The following is a 9,567-nucleotide window of genomic DNA, read 5'->3' on the forward strand; positions in this document are numbered from 1 at the left end:
CTGATTAATTGTCCTGATTGTCAGGGAATTTCTCCTTAGTTCTAGGTTGCTTCTCTCCTTGATTAGTTTCCATCCATTGTTTCTTGATCCTGCTTTTGAAATGCACAAGCAGGATCTCATCATATTTCTAGAAAAGTATGATAGTTTAGCCCAGTTTTGAAATTTAAAATAAAAGCAGGCAGGCTTCTAGAACAAATAAACTATCCATTAGGCAGCTATGTAGGTAGACAGAACAATTTGCAGCATCACTTAGAGCAGGGGTCTCCAACCTTGGCAACTTTAAGACTTGTGGGCTTCAACTCCCAGAATTTGCTGACTTAGAGGGGTAGAGGAAAAGTTACCGTCTTTATGTTTATGTACAGGTGAAAACTGGGCTTATGACTTATGAGAAAGGTTTATGACTGGCCTTTACTCCACTAGCAAGATTTTTCTTTCTGTTTCTGCTGCATCCAATTTTGATCCATGTCCTTCTTTAGCACTTCAAATAAGCTGATTTCAGTTTTGTTGCTGCTGTTCGGATCGCCAGCAGTAGGAAACCCATTATCTGCTATTTGCTAAATAGCAAGCAATTTACTTTTGTTCCCGCTAATACTAGAGCCTGCTGGGCTGAAATTTTCTTCTGCATTTAAAAAAAAATCTATTCTAATTCAGTTTGATGGGAGAAGGTGACTTGCAATTTTTTTCTCTCTCCAACATTTCAGTGAAATTCATGGATGGAATATGGGGCTTGCACTAACTTCTGGTTTCAAGGTGGTTGCAGATCACGAGTGTCTTGTTTTTATTTGTATATTGTCATCCTTTCAGTGATGCTCATTGCTGGCTGACAATATATTCATGATTTGATTCTTCTACACAATTTCCTATGATACATTCTTTTGTCTCCTCCAGGATGCTTTTATTATAATGCAATGAGATCGGCTTCAAGTTCTTATGAGCATCTCATTGCAAAATTGAAAGTTATTCCCCCTTTTGAGAGAACCACTTCTTATTTTTTTATTTCTCATTGGTGAAATATCAACAAAGTATCTTGAAATATTAACTATCAACCTTTCTAATAAAAGAGCAATTGATCAATAACCGTAAGTGTCAGAAAAGATTTTTGGCTAAAGTTCACATGACATCACTTACATGTAGACTTACAGCACTAATAGATGGATACTCGCTGTCTCCTTGTTCACTCAGGGCAACATCAAGAGATGTTCATGTGTAAGAAATGACACATCCATACAATCGATGCTGAAAACTTTGAGATCCCTCAATGGTGTTGATTTTGCACTGCCAGCTCACACTTCCTGTTATATACACTCAGGTGCATGGAACTTCCTAAAACAGGAGCTGTATTTTCTATTTAAATACAGTAACCAAGTATCAAGTCTGAAGAATGTGAGCTTTTACTTCCCGGATGATTTCACCGTCCTCTAATTTTATGATACATGACATGGGATACGCCCAATGAATGTACATTCATCATCATCATGCCTTCATCTCACTTGTCTCCAGAAGTTGCAGGTGCTCCATCACTGTAGATTTTAAAGAAGAGATTGGACAGCCATTTGCCTGAAATGGTATCGGGTTTCCTGCTTGGGCCAGGAGTTGGTCTAGAAGACCTCCAATGTCCTTTCCATTCCAGCTCTATTCTGTATTTTGCACCATAGAGATCTTTGGCATGGGGAAACTGAAGGGATCTATCATGCTCAGTGGCATTTCGAAGACTTTGCTCTATTTGAGTTTTGTGCCAACTGCAACTTGAACAAAGTTCAAGAACAAAACATGACTATCCGATTAACCCTGATCTGTGGGTTTGCATCAGAGGTGGTATTCAGCAGGTTCTGACCAGTTCTGGAGAACTGGTAGCCGAAATTTTGAGTAGTTCTGAGAACCAGCAAATACCACCTCTGACTGAAGACTTTACAGTATCCTTCCCCTGCCACACCCACCAAGCCACGCCCACAGAACCAGTAGTAAAAAAAATTGAATCCCACCCACTGCCTGCAAGTATATGGTGTACCATTTCCCTGTGCATAATTTTCCTAATATGAGGATTTTTATTCATGTTTCACTGTAATAGAAGAATGTTCTTTTCCTAAAGTCTAGCAATTTAAATCAAGAGTAAGGAAAAGTTAAAAGTTATGGAGAATAAAATAGGATGTCTACCTGTAAGTAAAAAGAAAGGAAAGGATCTAGCAGCATAAATCTTTGGCATTCAGATCAGAGGTGGTATTCAGCAGGTTCTGACCAGTTCTGGAGAACTGGTCGCGGAAATTTTGAGTAGTTTGGAGAAACGGCATATACTACCTCTGACTGGAGATTTTACAGTACCCTTCCCCTGCCACACCCACCAAGCCACACCCACAGAACTGGTAGTAAAAAATTTTGAATCCCACCACTAGTTTTGCTTGCACACCATAACTACTCAGAAGCTAGCAAAGCAGTATTTATTCAGTGAGGATAAAGAAGCTTAGTTCATCTGAAGCAAAGGCTGGTCTAAACTATTTGTGGAATACTTTTAAGGGAGTGGAGCCATTGCTCAGTGACTAAACAATTGATTTGAATATGAAGAATTCCAAATTTAGTTTCCAGAGTTCCTATTAAAAAAAGGGGTTTGCAGGTAGAGTGGCTGGGGAAAGAAAACTGCTTGATAATTACTGTCTCTTGGTTTTTTCTTCAGATCCTACTTTTTATATCATCACTGCTTAGTCCTCCTGGTCAGTTACAGCTGAGCTTGTAACTAAGCCCCCCACACTAAACTTTTGCTGGAAAAGTAGAGAATTGGCTCTCCCGCATTTTGTAAAGAACTGCACATATTAATTGCACCAATAGACAGGATGTGCCAAATGTCAGCCAATTACGATATGTTTTATTGATTATTTCCCCCATCCAAAAAAAGACTACTTTACTGCACTTAGGTATTTTTAAAGGTCATGCGTCAAGCGAGTAAGGAAACATTTAGAAGAAAATGTCAAGCAATTTAAACATTTAATGTACTTAATATAATGAATTGTGTATGGAGACTGATTTTTGGTACAAAGTGGCGGGAACCTCGAGTCAAACTATGCTAAATGAGTGTCCTAAAAAGCCCAGAGCTAGTTTATTACATATAAAAATGAATAAAATAATAGATAGCTGACAGCTCCCTATGACCATCAATGGAAGTGTGATAACCCAGAGCATGGCACAAAAATAACAAAGTCACAAAAGTACAAAAATTCCCTTTAATGCCTCCAACTTGGCCCCCATTGTCCAATTATCCTCATCGAGAGATCAAACTCTTCCAAAAACAGTCTACAAAGGGAAGAAATGCAGTCCGAACTCAAAATACAGATAAAGTAGAAATAAAAAACAACAACATAAACCACGCTGAAGTAATTAACATGATAGACCAGGCTAATAACTTGCAGACTTCCAAAAGATAACGAAGTACACATAGTTGAGAGGACTCCAAAACCCAGATAAGCCTTGACAAAGATAATGCATGCTTTGCTTCCAGCAACTTTGCCATACACAGTTTTCCCTTTTAAACAGTCTTCCCAGCTGCAGCCCATGAAGGGGATCGGGGCCCTTTCCTCCCCCAGAAACCATGTTGCTTCCTTATCTGTTCCTCCCTGCATGCCCTAGGATGAAGAGGGGATGGGCCTGGGTCTTCCCCTGAATGCCCAGCTGGCCTGTGCCCTTCCCCAGCCACACTCCCACTCCCTGTCAGCTGCTCCACCTCTCCCTAGGAATCAGATTCCAACTGGGGCATCACAGTAAGCGAAGAACTAACCAGTGATTTAACTGAAGAAATTATAATTGTTCTCCCCAAATTTTACTTTTAAACTGGAGTGGGGGATGCACTGCCCTCACTGAGAACACAGTAATGATTTCTGTTGAAGTTAAGAGAATCAACCTGGCTTCCCCCATTGACTTTGCTTATCGAAAGCCAGTTGTGAAAGTTGCAAATGGTGATCACATGACCCAGGAACATTGCAACTGCCATAAATGCATGCCAGTGGCCAAGTGCCCGAATTTTGATCACGTGACCATGGGGATGCCGCAATGGTCGTAAGTATGAAAAACGGTCATAGTAAGTTACTTTTTTCAATGCTCTTGTAACTTCAAACGGTTACTAAACGGTTGTAAGTCAAGGACCCACCTGTATAGCTCAGTGCAATTCAACATCCTCAGGTGTTTGGATGGCGTCTGTGTTTGCATTTCATTTTAAGGAGATTCGGATGAAAAGAAGATGGTATTTGTGCTTCTGAGTCAGTGTTGATTCCTGACAACTGCTGACCCAAGATCCCTGCAATTGTCCTGGTTCAATTTTTAGAAGTGGTTAGCCCATCTTTTTCCTAAGGCTGGGAGAGAGTGACTGGCCCAAAGCCTTCCAGACAGTTTCATGTCTAAGGCAGAACTAGAATACCAGGTTGGTGATTTAACCTCTTCTCCAAACTAGCTTTCGTGGTATCCTTTACTCTTTCTGTAGTTTGAGAGGGTTAAAGCAGTGATGTTATCATTCCCAATTCCTTGGAGTTTGCATCATTGCAAGGCACCATTTAATAAATGCTGTTTAAGAACCGTTGTGGCACAGTGATTAGAGTGCAGCATTACAGGCTAACTCTGCTGACTGCCAGGAGTTAGATCCTGACCGGCTCATGGTTGACTCAGCCTTCCATCCTTCCGAGGTTGGTAAAATGAGGGCCCAAATTGTTGGGGGCAAGAAGCTGACTCTGTAAACTGCTCAGAGAGGGCTGTGAAGCACTGTGAAACTGTATATTCTGTAAGTCTAAGTTAGTGCTAAGTGCTATTTACAGGAGAACAAACTAGAACCAATGCCTTTGGAGCAGTATCAGCCTGTTTCTGGTCATCAAAATGTAACCAAGGGCTTCTTTGCAAGCACATTGTGTACACATAATAAGAGGTGAGAATTGCTGCACCCATGTGGAACTTCCACCGCAGCACTGCATTGGCTCCTTCTAAGTTTCCTGGTTTAATACAGAGTATTGAGTTTGACCTTAAAAGCCCTAATGGGCTTGGCTCCCAGGTACTTAAAGGGCCATCTCTTCCAAGTCAAACCAGTTTAGTTAGCTTCTTTGATCTCATTTGGGATGGGTGCTCAGTCAGACCGTGCTCAGTCTCTAAGAGGTGAGATCTTGAATACATCCATAATGGATGAACGGGACATCAGTTATAAAACAAGTTACATGAGAGAACCCAAAGTTAATGACCACCCTAAGTGACCAACTTTGTCTTCAGTAACCTCTAAACTCGTACAAGACTTGGTGGCCACTGTAGGTGATCAGGGAAGAATTTTCTCTGTGGGAACATTGAACTGAAAATACAGGTAGTTCTCAATTTACAACCATTTGTTTAATGAAGGTTTGAAGTTACAACAGTTTGAAGTTATCCATTCTTGAAGATATGACCATGCAACATCCCTGTAATTACACGAGGTACTTGGCAACCGGCTTGCATTTGTGATGGTTGTCACAAACTTGCCACGTGATCATAATTTATGACCTTCCCAGTTCACTTCCAATCAGCAAAGTCAGATTCACTAGACGATGTTGTGATCCGCTTAACAACAGTGGTTACAATGATTCTAAAATCAGGTCTGGTCACATAATGACTTGGTTTATGACCAGATCAACTTACAGCAGAGACACTGGTCCTGATTGTCATAAGTTAAAGCTTACCTGTATTCTGTATTCAGCATTCCACAGCAAACCTTGGGAAAGATTGATGGTGAGGCTGGGAGAGTGATGGTAGGAATATTAGATGTAAACCAGTATAGACGGGAAGACTTTGTTAAGAGCTTATATCTCATAATTAACAGCTACGTCTGAGCTATAAAAATCTTGGGGATTCAGGGAATCAGAATATTCAAATAGAAGCAACCATAATGAACCCACCAATGAATGAGAATTATAGCTGTTTCTAGATTCCATGCTTTCTCTCTAGTACTTGATGAAAACACCTTACTGAAGTGTCTGGAAGTGGAATCATAGTAATTGGACTTCTTTTTTTGTTTGAAATGTTTGGCTTGTTATTATAAGTAGTTTCTTTGGTCTAGGCAGTAAAACATTTCAAACCAAAAAAGAAAAAAAAAGTCCAGTTACCATGATTCAACTTCCAGGCAACTTTACCTGGATTCCTGAGAATCTTCACTGAAACCTTAATGAAATCTGTATAATCCTTGTTTCCTTGATTGTGCCTTGTTGAGGTCTTGACAGACCCTTGGCGAGGGCAGCCAGAAAGTGGTGATACGGTCGTGTCTTACGGTTGATGATGATGGTTTAGTTGATTTTATAAAATGGACCAGTGTAAGGATTTGGGTTTTTACATTATGCTTTTGATTTATTCTGTTGGTTTCAACAATACTTTGCCATCCATTTAGAGTGGTGATATAAATCTGGAAGTAAATCTGGAAAATACACCAATCTTAAGGCAGTAGATATTTGGGGAAGTGCATGTTATTTTGACACCCCCCCGCCCCCATGCCAAAATATAATGGAAAAGGAAGATTCAGATTTCTTCCCCTCTCTTTTGAAGATGAGATGTTACATTATACCTGACCCAGAACAAGGTGCTTCAGTATGAATCATTTTCACTTCCTCCTTGAAAACCAGATCCACAAACCTCATCTGACATTGGAACAAGATATTCATGTCACGCCAGGTATCCAAGACTGAGTGCAAAAGCAAATAATATTTTTTAATTACACCTAGCTTGCTGGCTTTTTCAAGTTTGGAAGCTGATGTGGGTTTCCTTCAGGTGGAAGACTGGAAGGACCTACTTCTTGTGTATTGGGATGAGAGCATGGATTTTGTTTGTGTGTGCATGTACACATTTGCATAGGTGTGAGCAGAGTCCTGAATAAATGCGCCAATTAAATGTGATTTTTGAAATTTTGCATAATTAATAAAGGAGAATATTGGTAGCTCAAAGGTGAAAGGAGAGGCCCTTGGTGCTCTCGGAGCTTGTTTGTTGTCCTGCAGACATTTCATGACCCTAACTAGGTAACATCACCAATGCTAGTAAGGAATGCTGTTTGCTCTCAGTTTATATTCTGCTGACTTGTGGGGATGGTCTTAGAGACTCTTTGGTTGGGCTGTTTACTGATGGCTCTTCGGCCCAAAGAGCCCAAAGCATCTCTAAGACCACCTCCACCCAGACAGACGAGCAAGTCAGCAGAATATAAACTGACAGCAAACAGCACTCTTTACTAGAACTGATGATGTTACCTTGTTGGGTCGTGAAACGTCTGCAAGAAAACAAGCAAGCTCAGAGGGCACCAAGGTCTCCTTATTTTGCATAATTGTTTCTGATTTTTCTTTTTACCTGGATCTCTCCTCCCCCACCTCCCTCTCTAAGTGTGGGGAGAAGTGAGGGGTGACAAGAAAGGTGGCTGTAGGGTTTGAAGAATTTGGAGTTTTGCATGAATTCAGACTCAATGCCTTAGCCAACCCACCCATCATTTTAGAAGAGACAGGCAGCCTTCTCATTAACTGGGGGGTGGGGGGGAGAGAATTATGCACAATGGGCGGGGCTGGGTTGCACCCATGGCAGTTTCAGCTTGTGTTTTATATCTGGAGGTATGACGGAGTTCTTGTTTGTTATTTTTAGATGTTTAAGCCTCTTTTATGTTTGCATTGTGTTTTTCATTTTTTTGTCTCCTGGCAGGAAGCTATGCTGTCAACTTTTGTCTGCATGGTCAAAAGGGCTGCTTGATGGGCACATAAAAGGGTTTGCTAACTTTGCTTCTTTTGGGTTGTAGAAGAGGAGCAGTTTCCCTAGTTGCGTTTTGGCTTAGAAGTAAGTTGTAACAATTCGTTTCTCTTGCAAAAAAAAAACAAAAAACCAAGATTTGCTCCTGTTCACCTGCAATAGATCACAGGTGAAAACTGAAACAGGAATTTTCTGGTAAGACCTCTCCTGGGAGATTAAAGCAAGGAACACAGTTACACAGACACACACACCCCAATACATATTCAAAGATCTTTTCTAACTGTGATATTTGATTTATTTTTTATTTGTGCCTTTCTGTCAGCCCTGATTTCCAGAAACTGCCTGGACAAGTCTTTGCAGATTTCTTGGCAACATTTTCAGAAGTGACTGGCCCTTATCTTCCCATGGCTGAGAGAGAGGGACTGGCCTAAGGTCGCCTACCTGTCTTTGTTGCCTAAGGTGGGACTAAAACTCATGGTTCCCTGGTTTCTAGTTTGGTACCTGCCCCTGTGCTAATTTTTAAAAAAGGTGTTATTTGGGCAGGGAGGGGCAGAAGCAGCTAAATAGTGAAGCATCTCATAGCTTGATCACCTCTGAAGTTCAAGATTGGCACCATGAACTCCATTGCCTGAAATGGATGACTAGACCAACCTGCCATTAAAACAGGGGTGTTCAAACTCAATTTCACTGAGGGCCGCATCAGGGTTGTGTTTGACCTTGGGGGGTGGGGGGGCATGGCCATCTCAATGTCACTTGTGTCAGGAGCACCTGTGGTGGCCAAGTGCTAAGATAGGACTTCCCTCAGACCTTCCCTCTCATTATAATCTCCCTCCCTCCCTCCCTTCTTTCCTTCCTTCCTTCCTTTCTTTTTGCTGGCAGAGGAACCGCGGGCTGGTCCTTCACTGTTTCCAGGGCAGCCCTGTGGGACAGATTTAAGCACCTCGTGGGCCAAATCCGGCCAGCAGACCAGAGGTGGTATATTCAGCAGGTTCTGACCAGTTCTGGAGAACCAGTAGTGGAAATTTTGAGTAGTTTAGAGAACTGGCAAACACCACATCACCCCCATCTATTCTCGGCCTCCCGAGTCCCAGCTGATTGGCTGGGTCTTCTTTGGTTGCCCTGCACAGGAGAACGGAGCTGGAAAGCAGGTTAGTGGGGTGGAGAGGGAATGGGGATTTTGCAATAACCTTCCCCTGTCACATCCACCAAGCTATGCCCACAAAACCGGTAGTAAATTTTTTTTTGAATCCTACCACTGCCGCAGCCCTTGAGTTTGACAGCCCTGCATTAGAGCATATGAGGGATTCAACTGCCCTTGAATTATACCACCCCCACCATTAAAAGAGATTTTTTTAATGCCACATGATAAAGCCTCGACATTTCTCCACTCTGTAAACTAGAGTGATCTTTCAAGTGTGAAAGACGAGACATACTTGTCAGTATTATAGAACTCAAATTCAACCTTGTTTGGCTTCTATAAGTTCAGCGGAGAGCATATTTTTTTAATTGTCCTTCACATAATAAATGCTGCGAGCTGCCTAGAATCATTATATGAAATGGGCAGCCATACATGCTCGATAAATACATAATTTAACATAATGGTTTGATCCAGAGATGATATTTTAAAAAAACCCTAAATAATAATGTAATAGCTATATGATTAGAAGTGTGCAAAATTCTTTGATTTAGGAATGAAGAATCCCAGATAATTCCAGAACGTTTTCTCCTACCTCCAGTCCATGGGGAATCCTCTCCAGACCATGCTATTTTGGGAACACTTTGGTAGTTTCTGGAAGTAAATTCTCCAAATAGGGTGGGACATTTCATTACCAGATTGGGGAGTTTTTATCAGGAATGAATGCA

At 41.3% G+C, this 9,567-nt stretch overlaps 1 protein-coding gene across 1 annotated transcript in view; it reads left to right on the top strand.

The window, feature by feature from the left end:
• Positions 1–9,567, top strand: part of ESAM (endothelial cell adhesion molecule) — a 67,609-nt gene that overhangs the window by 15,455 nt on the left and 42,587 nt on the right. The gene's annotated exons all lie outside the window — the stretch shown is intronic.

The sequence above is a fragment of the Pseudonaja textilis genome, chromosome 9, assembly GCF_049901715.1.
Source record: "Pseudonaja textilis isolate UNSWEBS1 chromosome 9, rPseTex1.2, whole genome shotgun sequence".
NCBI lineage: Eukaryota > Metazoa > Chordata > Lepidosauria > Squamata > Elapidae > Pseudonaja > Pseudonaja textilis.